Below are 14,217 nucleotides of genomic sequence, written 5' to 3' on the forward strand. Positions count from 1 at the left end.
TTCAACTCTGTAAGCCGAAATGAGCCTATAATATATGGATGATAATAGCATCTACCATTTTGGACTGTGATGAGGATTAAGTGAGATGCTGTAAATTGCTTAACATAATGCTTCACACATGGCATGTGCTCAGTAAATGTTACCTATTATTAATTTATTGTCATTATCTTTAGTATTATTTTGGATTTCTACTATTATTATCTATTTTTTTGGGGGGGAGGGCTGCACTTTGAAGCATATGGGATCAGTTCCCCAACCAGGGGTTGAACCCATGTGCCCTGCCATGAAAGTACAGAGTCTTAGCCACTGAACTGCTAGGAGAGTCCCTACTGTTATAACCTTTCATAGTCTCTTCATTTTAGAAACAAGGATCAATCTGGCAAACATGATCATCTCCAGTAGTGGATTACAGCAGAAGACCTTGAATCTAGAGAAGTTCAATGAAAGTGTTTCAGGCTAGAATTAAGAGTTTGAAAGTTGGTTGGATATATTTTATCTTAATTTTAGGCTGTGCTTTGAGACATGCAGGATCTTAGTTCCCTGACTGGAGATCAAACCTGTGGCCCCTACAATGCAAGCATGAATTCTTAACCACTGGATGGGCAGGGAAGTCCCTGGTTTGGTATATTTTAGATATGACCTCCTTCTTCAGACCAAAAGTGTATCACATAGGATAAAAGAATAATATTTTGCTAAATGTGGTACCCCAGGACTTGAACTAATAAAAAAGGAACTATTTACTCTTGGGAAAACTGAGGCTGAATGTTAAAGCAATTTTATTTATTGAAAGAATAATTGTAATTCCTAGAGTACTATAAAGTGGGTAAAAGGAGTGAAGATTCAATTTGTTTTATCTTTGAAAATCTGAGGCCTGGTAATGAGTTAGAAGGGAGAAAGTTCTGCTTTTCAGAGCCCTAGACTTTTCATTACTCTGCTAGAACAGAGAAGATCGTGATTTAGTGATAATGACTTGTAAATAGGAGCAAGGCTGACTTTACATCCAGAAGGTTCCAGGGAAAAGACCTAACCAGGAAATAATCAGAGAATATGTGGTACTTCTTCCCCCAATCTTTAAAATTAAGCTTCTTATTTTGAGATAATTGTATATCACATGCAGTTGTAAGAAATAATACAGAGAGATATGAGTACCCATTACATAGTTCCCCTCTCCAGTAAAATCTTGCAAATCTATTGTTTGATGTCACAACATCACAAAAGATGTTGACTTTGATATAGCTAAGATACAAAATATTTCCATCACCACACAAAGATCCTTCAGGTTACCCTTTTACAGCCAAACCCACTTGCTTCATACCTCACCTCCTCCTTAAACCCCAGCAACTAATCTCCAATGGAAAACAAATCCATTCTTCATCTGTATAATTTTTCCATTTTAAGACTATTACGTGAATGGAGTTACATGTTATGCAAACTTTGGGATTACCTTGATTTATTTAGCAAAATATATGCCACAGTTTGTTTAACCACTTACCAACTGAAAGGATATCTGGGTCGTTTGAGCTGCTATAAATGTTTGTGTACAAAACTTCTTATGTGAACATTTTGTTGAAATAATATTCACTAGTGCAATTGCGAGTCAGTCTCATGTTTAGATTTTTATGAAACAGCCAAGTATTTTCCAGAGTGCTTGTGTGATTTTATAATACCACTAGCAGGGTATATATATATAGCTTTCTCCCAATCTTTGTTGTGTTGTCATTATTTTTTATTTCAGCCATTCAGACAGGTGTGTAGTGATATCTCATTGTGGTTTCAATTTGCATTTACGTAATTACTAATGTGTTAACCATTTTTTCATATTCTTATTTTCTATATGCATATATCCTCTTTGATAAAATATCTCTTCAACTCTTTTGCCCATTTTCTAAATGGATTTTTTAACTGTTGAGTTTAGAATTTTTTTTTTTTTTACATATTCTAGATACTAGTCCTATGTCAGATACATAGTTTGCAAATATTTTCTCTGACTCTGTAGCTTGTCTTTTTGTCCTTCTTGGTCTTTCACAAAGCAAGAGTTAATAATTTGGATGAGAACCAATTTATCAAGTTTTTCTTTTATGAATTGTGCTTTTGCTGTCAAACCCAAGAACTATTTGCAGAACCCTATATCCTGAAGGCTTTCTCTTACATTTTTTCCTAAAAATTTTATATTTGCACATTTTACTTTTAAGTCCATGATGTATTTTGAGATAATTTTGGGGTAGAGAATGAGACAAGTTGAGGTTCAGTTTTTGCTTGAACATACGGATGTACAATTTTCCAGCAGTGTGTTTTGAAAAGGCTATTTTTTTCCTCCATTGAACTGCTTTTGGACTTTTGTCAAAAACTGGTTGAGCATATTTGTGAAGGCCTATTTATGGGTTCTCTATTCTGTTCCATTGGTCTGTATGTCTGTCCCTCCACTAATACCATACAGTGTTGATTATGTTGATTACTATAGATGTGTAAGTTTTGAAACTGGACAGACTGATTCCTCCTACTTCATTCTTCTTTTTCAATATTCTTTTAGCTGTTCTAGTTCCTTTTCAATTTCATATAAATTAAATTAATCTTCATTATATCTATAAGAAATTTTGCTGAATTTTGAAAGAAGCCATGTTAAACCTGTGTATCAACTTGGGAGAATTGAAATCTTTACTATGTCAGGTTTTATAATCCCTGAACATAGTATATCTCAATTTATTTATTTATTCTTTTGTTAGCATTGTGTAGTTTTCAATGTACAAGTTCTGTTAGATTTATATCAAGCACTTAATTTTTCTGAGTAATTTATAAATGGTATTATCCTTGAAATGTTCATGTCCATGTGTTCATTGTTAGTATACAGAAATACAGTAGATTTTTGTATGTTTACCTTGTGTTCTATGACCTTACTGAACTCACATATTAGTTCTAGGTGTATGTATGTATGTGTGTGGATTCCTTGGGGTTTTCTACATGGAAAACCATTTCATCTGCAAATAGGGACATTTTCATTTCTTCCTTCAATTCCGTATGTATTTTCTTTCCTCTTCTTGCCTTATTTCATTGGTGAGAGTTTTCAATATCATGTTGGGTGAGAATGATGACACATTCTTGCCTTGTTCCTGATCTTCAAGGGGAAAAATTCAGTCATTCATTGTTGTTAGCTGTAGGTATTTTTTGTTGTTGTTTTTTTTAAATCAAGCTATAGGGTTTTTTTTTTTTAAATAGATGCTCTCTATCATGGTAAGAAAATTCACCTCTATTCAAATTTTTCTGAGAGTTCTAAAAAAAATTGTGAATAGGTATTAAATTGTTTTTTCAGATGCTTTTTTCTGCATCAATTGATATGATAATGTCATTTTTCTTTGTTAGCCTGGGGACATGGTGGATTGCACTGACACATTTTTTGATTATTGAACCAACCTTGTATCTTTGGAATAAACCCCATCTGGTCATGGTTTATAGTTATTTGTATGTATTGCTAAATTCTATTTGCTAATATTTTGTTAAGGATTTTTGTGTCTCTTCATGAAGGATATTGATCTGCAGTTTTCTTTTTTGTACTGTCCTTTTGAGAGGGCTGGATGGCATCAGCGACTCGATGGACATGAGTTTGGGTAAACTCCAGGAGTTGGTTATGGACAGGGAGGCCTGGCGTGCTGCGATTCATGGGGTCGCAAAGAGTTGGACACGACTGAGCAACTGAACTGAACTGAACTGTCTCATTTTGGTGTCAGAGTAATGTTAGCTTTATAAGATGAATTAGTAAATTCTCTTCTTCTCTGTCTCAGGAAGGTATTATAGAGAATTAGTGTTAATTATTTAAATGTTTGGTAGGATTTTCTAGTGTGGACATCTGGGTCTGGAGGTTTCATTTGGGGGAGTATTATGTTCATTGATGGTTAAGTAACTATTCAAATGATTTGTTTCATGTGGAATGCTTTGTGGTAGATAGTGTTTTTTGAGGAACTGATCCATTTCATTTAAATTGTCAGATTTATGTATGTAGAGTTGTTTGTAGTATTCCTTTATTATTCTGTTGGTGTCTGAGGGTTTATGGTGAAATCTTATATTTCATTTGTAATATTGATAGTTTGTGTCTTCTCCCTTTTTTTTTCTGTCAGCTTTGGCAGGAAGCTGTTCCAATTTTATTGATCTGTTCAAGGCACCAACTCTATTTCATTGATTTCTACAGTGGGTTTTTTTGTTTTGTTTCATTTTTATTTTTATTAGTTGTTACTCTTTCTTCTCCTTACTTTGGATTTATTTTACTCTTTTGCTAGATTCTTGAGATGTGAACTTAGATGATTGGTCTGAGACTTTTCCTCTTTTCTCTATATGCAGTTAGTGCCATAACTTTCTTTCTCAGTGCTGCTTTGACTCTGTCCCACAAATTTTGATATGTTGTACTTTTATTTTCCTTCAGTTTAACATGTTATTTGGTTTTTCTCAGATTCTTTTTATTAGTTGTGTATTATTTAGAAGTGTCCTGTTTAAGTTTGCAGTTTTTTGGAGAATTTCGTGTTACTTTTTTTGCTAATTCCCTCTAGTTTATTTCCATTTTAGTTGGCATGTGCTTTCTATGTGATTTCAAGTCTTTCAATTTTGTCAAGGTTTGTTGTACGGCCCAGGATGTGGGCTGTTTTGGATGTGGGCTTTCCATAGATACTTGAAAATGTTGTATATTCTGCTGTTGTGTGGAGTGTTCTATAAATGTCAATTAGACACTGTTAGTTGATGGTGTTGTTCAGCTCTTCTATATTGTGTGATTTTCTATTTTGCTGTTTCATCAGTTGAAGAGAGGGCTTATGTATTTTCCAAATATAGTTGGATTGGTCTACTTTTCCTTTCAGTTTTAACAGTTTTTGCTTCACATATTTTGCAGCTCTGTTGTTTGGTAGAGTCACACATAAGCTCATCTGTTCTTGGTGGATCAATCCTATTTTCATTATTAATAATCTTTTCTGTATATGATATTTTTGCCTTGAAATCTAATTTACTTAATATTAATAAAGCCACTCCTTTTTATTGATGTTTACATGGTATATGTTTTCCATCATTTTACTTTCATGCTATCTATATCATTACACTGAAAGTGAATATCTTGTAGACAGCATTTAGTTCAGTCATGTTTTCAATCCATCCTGCATTCTCTGTCTTTTACTTCATATATTTATATGCCTTTTATATTTAATGTCATTATTTATATGTTAGGGCATAAGTTTACCCTTTTGTTTTCTCTGTTTCTTTGCTCCTCTTTTCTTTTTGCTTTATTCCTGTTGGTTACATGAATTTTATCTTTCTTTTAGATTTAGTATTTTGATTTATCTGTAGTGTTTGGAGTGTATTTCTTTGTATAGCTTCTTTTAGTGCTTGCTCTACATATTTCACATACCCTTATACAAAACCACAGTTTACTGATATCATCATTCTAAAAGTTTTTGTGAAGTGTAGAAACCTCATATAAAATTCCCTTTATGTCTTTTTATCCTTTTGTAATATAATATTAACTATTTTCTCTACATGTGTTTAGAACCAAGTCAGACAGTATAGTAGTTTTTACTTCAACTGTCAGACATAGTTTAGAAGAATCAAGAGGATATGAAAAGCCTACTTTATTACCTGTATTTTTTGCCTACTGTGTTGTTCCTTCCTGCCTGATGCTTTAAAATTCTTTCTTTTTTCATTCCTTCATTTAGAGAACATCCATTAGCTGTTATTTTAAGGTAGGTGAGTTAGCAACAAATTCTTTCAAGTTTCTTTTATTTGAAAATATTTTGATTTCCTCTAATTCCTGAAGGATATTTTCACTAGATGAAGATTCTAGGTATACAGTTGTTCTCTTTCAGTATTTGAAAACTGTTGTGTCACTTCCTTCTGTCTTCTATGGTTTCTGATGAGAAACCCACTGTCATTTAAATCACTTTTCCATTATTGGTGAGGTGTCATTTTTTTCTGGCTGTTTTCAAGACTCTTTCTTTGTCTTTCATTTTGAAGGTTTGACTGTGATATGTTGTCTTAATCCACTTGGACTGCCATGACAAAATACCACAGACTAGGTGGCTTAAACAATGGAGATTAATTTTCTCGGAGTTCTGGCGGCTGGGAGTCTGAGATCAGGGTGCAAGCATATTTGGGTTCCAGTCAGAGCCCTCTTCCTGACTTTTAGATGGCTTCTGCCTTCTTGCTAGGTCCATGCAGGGCAGAGACAGAGATCTCTTTCTTTCTCTTCCTATAGGACGCTGATCCTATAGGATTAGAACCCCACCCACATGAACTCACTTCACCTTTGTTGTTAAGTGAGTTGCTCTTAAATAGCGCTTAATCAGTTGCTCAGCCGTGTCCAACTCTTTGTGACCCCATGGGCTGCAGCACGCCAGGTTTCCCTGTCCTTCACTCTGTTCTGGAGTTTGCTCAAACTCATGTCCCTTTAGTCGATGATGCCATCCAATCATCTCATTCTCTGTTCATGCTCTCAGTCTTTCCCAGCATCAGGGTCTTTTTCCAATGAGTTGGCTTAATTACCTCCTAAGAGCCTTATTTCCAAATATAGTCACAATGAGGGTTAGAGCTTCCACATCAGAATCCAAGGAGCACCATTTAGTCTATCATATGTGTCATGGTGTGGATTTTTTAAATTCAGTCTGCTTGCAGTTCATTCATCTTCTTGAATCTATAGGTTAATATCTTTGACCATATTTGGGAAGCTTTAAGTCATTATTCTTTTGACTTATTTTTCAGCCATGCTTCCTTTCCCCTCTTCTCCTGGGGCTTTAATAGCATAATAAATGTTACTGGGATTTAATAGCATAATAAATGTTACATCTTTTGTTTTGGTCCACAGGTCCCTGTGGCTCTGCTCATCTCTCCTATCTCTTTTCTCTCTTTTGCTCAGATTAAGTAATTTATATTGTTCTGTCATCCACTTCACTGATTTTTTTCCCTCTGTGTGTCCTCCATTCTGCTGTTGTGCCATCCACTCAGCTTTTCATTTGGTTTAATTACTGTGTTTTTCAGTTCTAAAATGTCCATTTTGTTCTTATTTATACTGCCTTTCTATTTGCTGATATTTTAATTTCTCTGTTGAGACTCTTTAATTTTTCATTTGCTTCAAATGTGTTTATAAGTGCTCACTGAAGCACTTTCATGACAGCCACTTTAAAATCTTCATCAGATAATTCTAACATTTCTATCATCTCACTGTTGACATCTACTGATTTCTCCTTTCATTCAGTTTGAGATAGTCTTGGTTCTTGCTGTTACTCCTAATCTTCAATTGCAATCTGAGCATTTATTTTGTATGTTGTGAGACTGGATTTTATTTAAACTTTGTGGTTTACCTGGCTATGTCTGACACTGCTGTGTTAGGGAATATTGCAGGAAGCCACCTCCTTCTGCCCAGTCCAGGTGCAAGTCTAGGTTCTCTTCTCACCCTTGATACTTGAGGGTGGGGCTCCTTAATCTTGGGAAGTGTTTGGAGCCCCGACTCCCCACTTGCCTCCACTAATACTGAGATGATAGTGAAGGAGTTGCTTTCTTACTGCAAGATGGTGGTAAAAGGCCTCCTCTTACACAAACCCAGAGGGGATGGAGAGTGATGGCTTGTTATTGTAAAAAAAATTCAGGCTCCACATGCAGCTCGCATTTGACACCATGACGATGGGGGATTTTGTTACTGCATGGCAGAAGTGGAAGTTTGGTCTCCCACTTGGCCTTCTCTGATACCGCACGGATGGGCAAGTTGAGATGCCTCATTACAGCCCAGCAAGGGTGGAGCTTTAGCTTCTCCACTTGTTCTTGGCTGATCTGGGCAGGGGTGAAACCACCCTTCTTTCTTATGGTGTTTGGCTAGAGTACAGCGGTTACTTTGTCAAAGTTTTCTGCCTTCCTAGACCTTTTCTGGTTCTCTGGCTTGATGGTTTTTTAATTTTTTTTACTTGCACCCTATGGTATATCTATGGCCAGTTTCCCCAGCATCTAGTCTGTAATATATGAGACAGAAAGAAAACTCAGAGAACTCACAGATAGGTCATTCTTTAGATCTTCAACTCGCTACTCATTCTACCTTCTCTCTACCATTCAGAGTCTATGCTTATTTTATATACCATGTATTGGGTTTTAATTGTACTTAATAGAAGGAATGGAGAGGAATTGGCAACACACTCCAGTATTCTTGCCTGGAGATTCCCATAGACAGAGGAGCCTGGTGGACTATTCAGCCCATGGGGTCGTAAGAGTCGGACACGACGTAATGACTGAATCACCACCACCAAAGAAGGAATAGGAACAGGGCTGTCTACTCCATCTTCTCTGAAGTGTAAGTCTGGAAGTCTGTGTATTCATTTTGAAAACACCAAAGCACTTGATAAATGTCTAAAAAGTGAAGGGCCATTTGATGGCCAGTTATAGACTGACTCTCTCGGGACTCAGGGTAAAGCTCCCAAGAAGCTGTCTGAGATACTGGACTCTCCTGAAAGTCTCTGGTTCAGTGGATGTGAATTTTCCGTCTATGTGTTTTACTGCTCCTAATGGCCGTAACCTCTCTGCTGTTTTCACTTATTTTGGTACCAGCCTCTATCTACTCTATACCGCCGTATCTATACTCCTCTCGCACTCAACTTTTAACTGCTGCCTTATGAACCCGAGCTTAATTGGGCCTTAATAGCTAGCTATGCATTGCTTGTTTCTGATAAAAATTTATATTTACTATCACTGTAGCCACACTCTTATTTGACTAGATCCTTGGAAAGTTCACAGCACTGTCATAGTCTTTTTTTTTTTTTTAAGATTTTTTTTTTTTATCTGGACCATTTTTAAAGTCTTTATTGAATTTTTTACAATATTGTTTCTGTTTTATATTTTGGTCTTCTGACTGAAGGGCATTTGGGATCTTAGATCCCCCACCAGGGATCAAACTTGAATCCACTGCACTGGAACTCAAAGTCTTAACCACAGGACCACCAGGGACATCCCCTGTCATGGTCTTTAACTGCTCTTGTCAATGTTACCTCTAGCCATTGAATTGCCCTGTTTGTGGAACGGTAGAAACAAATTCTCTGCAAAAATGCAGAGCAGAAGAGAGGCTCTTCCCTCAAGATATTAATAGTTTCAGAGGGAAACTAGAATTAATTACAACTAATTAATTTTTTCTGAAATTTTCCAGAGCCTTTCCTCTACAGTGCATTCATTGTTTGTTTGTTTGTTTGTTTTAAGGCATAAGGAACAGAAAATAAAATAAGTCATTGGCTATAATGAATTTTGTTTTTTTCCCCTTTTCTCTTAATTTTGAGTATTTACAGAGAAATAACTGCAAAAACATTTTTGTTTGTTCTACTAGGAATATTAAAAGGGGATGATGTAGTCATGGTTGAAAAGATATTTTTCTTCTTTAAGAGAAAATTTCCTCAGAAATAGGAATATAGCAGTCTCTTATTATGAGTTGACCTTGGAGCCAAGAATTGATAGTTTTCCCCTCCATTCATTCTATTTCTAATGCAATAGATAAAAGGCAGAAAGATGAAGTCTCAAATTTTCCATGACCTCTAAAGAAAATTTGTGCTTCTTCCTTTATCTGATAGTAATTTTATTGTGTTTTTAGTACCTAACATCCTCCTCTACTAAAGAGGTGATGGTTTTTTCCTACTTGAGCTTTATGAGAATCTTTTATAGAAATTTTACCTAATGGTTAATCTATTAACCGGTGAGTACTTAGTTTGTTTCATGGGATTACAGACACTGGAAGAGGCACTAAAAAATTACACAGGTCTAATGATTCTTGAAGGGCTTGGATTTTAGTGAGAAGGTGAAGGGTCCTGAAAGCTTTTCACCTACTCAATCCCTGGACTGCACATTATGCTTCATAGACTTTTAAATTAAACCTCATGATTATTATAAATTTAGTGTATGGTTGTATAAATTTAGCGTCGGTCGCTGTCTTCAAAGTGGGGATACTGTCTCCGCTGTTCCCTTCCTCAACTTTTTATAATGAGAGGCAGAAATTTGCTTGTGCAAATAGCCAATGTCTGGCCTTGGACCACTTTCTACCTTGTATGAAGCTAACTGGCCCATATAAGGATTACATCAATAACTCATACTTAACTCCTTGGTCTGACAAGCCGAGCTAGTCAGCACAGTCCAGAGGCAATGCTTGACAGAGGAACATAGTCATCAGTTCATCAGTAACTAGTTTTAATAGCTTTTAATGCCTTGGCCAGATTAAACTAGTAAGTTTGAGAACCTGGTTTGCTGGATTGCAAAGCCACACAGCTTTAGAGAGTCATGTTGTTCTTTAAAATGGTCTTTGTGTCTTCCTGCATGTAGTGAGCAGTGAGTCTGTGAGTGGATGTTGAATTGTTCCGAACCATGTGGTTTATTGTACATTGTACGCTATGTGTCACTGTCCTCGAAAGCGTCTATGTGTGTTCTTCTGAATGTCCATAAAGTGAGGGGATTGATGCTTTCCATCTTCTCTGAGGATATTATGTGTATTAAACATCTCTGAAGAAAATGTCTTCAAGCAGACCTTTATCATTCGATAACAAGAAAAGTCTGAATTAGTGAAAAGTCAGAATAATTGATCACTTTTAAAAAATCACATTCAATAATTTAGTATTGACAGCAATGATTTACTAAGTGGATTTATGTTTTTTAAATTGAGTATGTCATGATTCTCAGGAAATTTATATTTACATGAATTATAAGAAAGAAGGTGCTGCCCAGGTGCTTAAAAGAAGTTTGTTCTTTAAAAAAACTGTGTCATTCTCTCTGAGATCTCAAGCATATGATGATATTCTTTAACAAATCTCTTCTGTAACAGAAGAGTATCCTGAAGGTGAGTAATATGTAAATTGCCACGGATTTCAAGATGAAGGATATAGATGATTCAGGGCTTACTCTGAATGCCTCCTCAATGTGGTGGAACAGAGCAATGTTCTGAAGTTACAGGGGACTGGATATCAATCTTGAAACCATGTTTAGCCATGTGACCATGGGCAACTTACTTAGCAACTCTACATCAGGTATTCTCATTTCTAAACTGGGGGGCATACCAGGTACATGGGTCTCACAATATTGTTGGGATAGTGCATGAGATAATGCATGAAAGGTATGAACAATACTTGCACCATAACCAATGCCAACTTTTTCTATTATTAATGTTGTTGTTCACGATATTAATAAGAAGTAATAAAGAGGATGCCCCTTCCCTCTGAAAGGTTTAGGTAATAACCGAGTCTATATTTGTTAGCAACACAAGATGAGAAACCCACATATAGCACCCTATCCCCCTTGTCTCTGCTTCTTGTCTAAGGTAGGAGCAAAGAGATGACAGATGCAATCTAAAATATCCTTGGGAGCTCAGTGAACCCTGGGGTTAGGTTAGGGAGGAGGACTGCTATGTCACAGGTCTGAAACAAGAGAATTTCAAGACCCTTGCATTTGTTGCAGAGTATTCCAGATGTTTGCAGCTACCTTCAAACTCTGAACCAGCCACTAGGAGGTAGGGGCCCCAGGAAGCGGTTTGCTGTAGGAACCATGCTGGCTTTTGCCCTGACCTCTTTCCTGCTCACTGCAGTAGCAGCTTCACTTCCCAATATCCTCTTTAGTCATGCATTCTGATCAAAACAGTTATTTAAAGCCTGTGGCTGATAGGAGTGTAGATACCCCCGGCATTTCCCAGAACAGAGCTCTCCTTCTGGGAATCTTGGGTCCATGTGACTTCCCGAGTAGGTGATTCACACTGAGCAAGGAGACAGGTTTGGCATGACACAATCTGCAGATTCAAATAAATCCGCGGAGAGAGGATGAGGCTGCCCAGAGTCCCCCCTTGCTGGCTGCAGCTCCCAGTGTATGCACAAAACACCCCATCCCAGGCCCCAGATGTGTGCAGGTTTCTAATTGCCAGCACCGCACTAAGATTTGAAGGGTGAGAGAGTTGCAAAATCACGAACACTGAGGGCGGCGTTAGGAAGGCAGCTTCCTGCACACTGTTGTAGGTGTTAGTGAGATTATCAATTGCTCCGGGAGAGACACAGGACTGGAGGGCTTAGGCAATGTGGGGTCCCTTTCTTCGCGGTTTCTGCTCCCCGAGGTGGTGCGTTCCTAGAGAAATGTACCCTGCACTTCCGTTTCTGCAGTGAAATTAACTCAAGCTTCGCAGGTAAGTCTTTCAGGTCACCTTTAAAAAAAAAAGATTTGAGAACTGCGGTGGGGGTGGGCTGTACCCCCTTTGCTTTACATCAGACATGTTTTATTGGTGCAAAAGTGGTATCTGGAAGCTTAAATTTGGAGCAGAGGTTTGCAGCACCAAAGAACTACGTGGCTCTGGGGGAAGGGGTAGGGGGGTGAATGAAAGAAAGGGAAGGGGACTCAGGCATTTTCTCTCTAACAGTTCTCCCATTTTGCCTGGAAATTTTGCCTCCAGGCTGGTGCCCAGCTCCGGGACAGGGTCTCTGGCATGAGTGAGAGCTATGATCTTGTTTTTGTTTTCTTTTTCTTTCTTGCTTTTTTTTTTTTTTTCCTGCTTGTTTAGTTACCACTGCATGGGAGCAGGCAGACAGAAGCAGGGTTGCACGCTGTCAATACATGCTGCAGGAGCCAGTAGGCAGCCAGACAGGGAGTGAAATTGGAGGAGGCAGCTATAGATTTCTTAGGTGATTTCTTGTGAGTTTTTCAGAACTTGTGTGATTCAGGCTTGTCAGATACTATTTTGAGCTGGGCTGAGACAAACACATTCCCCTGGTGCACCAGATGTTGACTACAGCCTCCCAATTTCCAGAGGCACCTGGGTTGACTTTCTTGGGAGCAAGAGAATGTCCAGGCAAGGGATAGGAATGAGGGAATAAGAAATTACAGGGGAGAAAGTAAATGTTCTACTGTTCTGGAGCTGGGTAGAAATCATAATATGACTCTGGAGATAATTATTAGGATGTCAGTGACTGGCTTGAGGGAATGAGGAAGAGTGCCTCTTTCAGTTCAGTGTGTGGATCAGAGTGAATGCTCCATAAATACATGTTGATTGAATATTAGTGCCAAAATGTGTATTTTTGGGGTGAGCTCAGATTCATATGCTAGGTGATCCTTAGAATGTCAAGATGGAGTACTAAGAAAGGATAATGCTAATTGCTAAGTGATGGAGATACGAGTTCTGCTGAATAGTAGAATAATATTCTCAAGTGGAAGCATGGGACAAGGAGATATAAACACACGGAGCCTGTGTGCATATCTGTCTGTCTATCCATCCTTCTATGTCTGTCTCTTGTTTATTAGCCACCTGATTCCAGGAGAATTTGAGGCAGATTATAAGACAGACCTCATGCAAATGAGCATCATTAGAGATAAAAATGACAAAAGATAAGCCTTTATCCACAGGTCGATCTTCTATGATTCTGCAGTAACATCACCTACAGATGGCTGAAATTTAAGAGTAACTCTAATTCTTGATTTAAGCATTTATTTCGACTTCCTCTTCCACCACCCTTATACCTGATACCGAAGACATGCTGGAAAGTAGACAGACACTCAGCCCTCCTCTCGGCAAGAGGCAGGTAACAGTGGCACAGGTGAATGAGTCATCGTGGAAGGCTGGTTGAAGTTTGCCCTTGGGAAGTGAAAAGGCAGCTAACTGAGTCTCCTTCATCCTTGAGCCTGGGCTGTGTTTTTATAGCCACGTGGTGCTTTGCTTACTTTTCTTCCTGTATTTGAAACTGAAACAGGAAAAGCATGGTCTCCCTTACCATGGTCTCCCTACTTAATATAATATTCTATTATTTGTTTTCGGCTACTAAGATATTCTATTATCGCCCATCACTTCCTCCTCTGCCCAGTGTCTGTCACTGGCCACCGTTTCCATGAAACGAGGGGCCCTGCCTGGAGCTTGAATCGCCTTTAGTGTGAGTGCTGCGGATGGGGAGGGGGAGTCCGGATATGCTGATGTATTCCTGCAACTGCCAGGGCTGGGAGCCTGGCTGGAAGCCAAGAGGACTGTGGACAGATGCTTCACATGCTGGGTCCACTTGGCTCAGCTCATATTCCCAGGTTCTGACCTGGAGCGGGGGGAGGGATACAGTCATTCACTCGGCCCGCGCAGAAATATTGACTTAACATCTGCTGTGTGTAGGGCATAGAGTCCTTGTGTGTTTGGGAGTCAGCTGCAGGAGTCCCTTCCCCCAAGAAGTTCAGTCTGCTCCCCACATAGCAGGTGCTTTTCCAGGGTCTCTTTGATTTCTCTTGGGA

The 14,217-nt window shown here is 38.2% G+C and overlaps 1 protein-coding gene across 25 annotated transcripts in view; it reads left to right on the forward strand.

Annotated features, from left to right (window-relative positions):
* NRXN3 (neurexin 3) overlaps positions 1-14,217 on the forward strand; it is a 1,774,064-nt gene that overhangs the window by 228,834 nt on the left and 1,531,013 nt on the right. Inside the window, exon 1 of one of the 25 annotated variants that reach the window (XM_070469709.1) lies at positions 11,993-12,142. The exons of the other annotated variants lie outside the window; for them this stretch is intronic. The gene's annotated coding sequence lies outside the window, so the exon portion shown is untranslated. Of the gene's footprint in view, positions 1-11,992; positions 12,143-14,217 lie in introns of those variants that run through there. 25 annotated transcript variants of the gene reach the window in all.

The sequence above is a fragment of the Odocoileus virginianus genome, chromosome 6, assembly GCF_023699985.2.
Source record: "Odocoileus virginianus isolate 20LAN1187 ecotype Illinois chromosome 6, Ovbor_1.2, whole genome shotgun sequence".
Classification (NCBI taxonomy): Eukaryota; Metazoa; Chordata; class Mammalia; order Artiodactyla; family Cervidae; genus Odocoileus; species Odocoileus virginianus.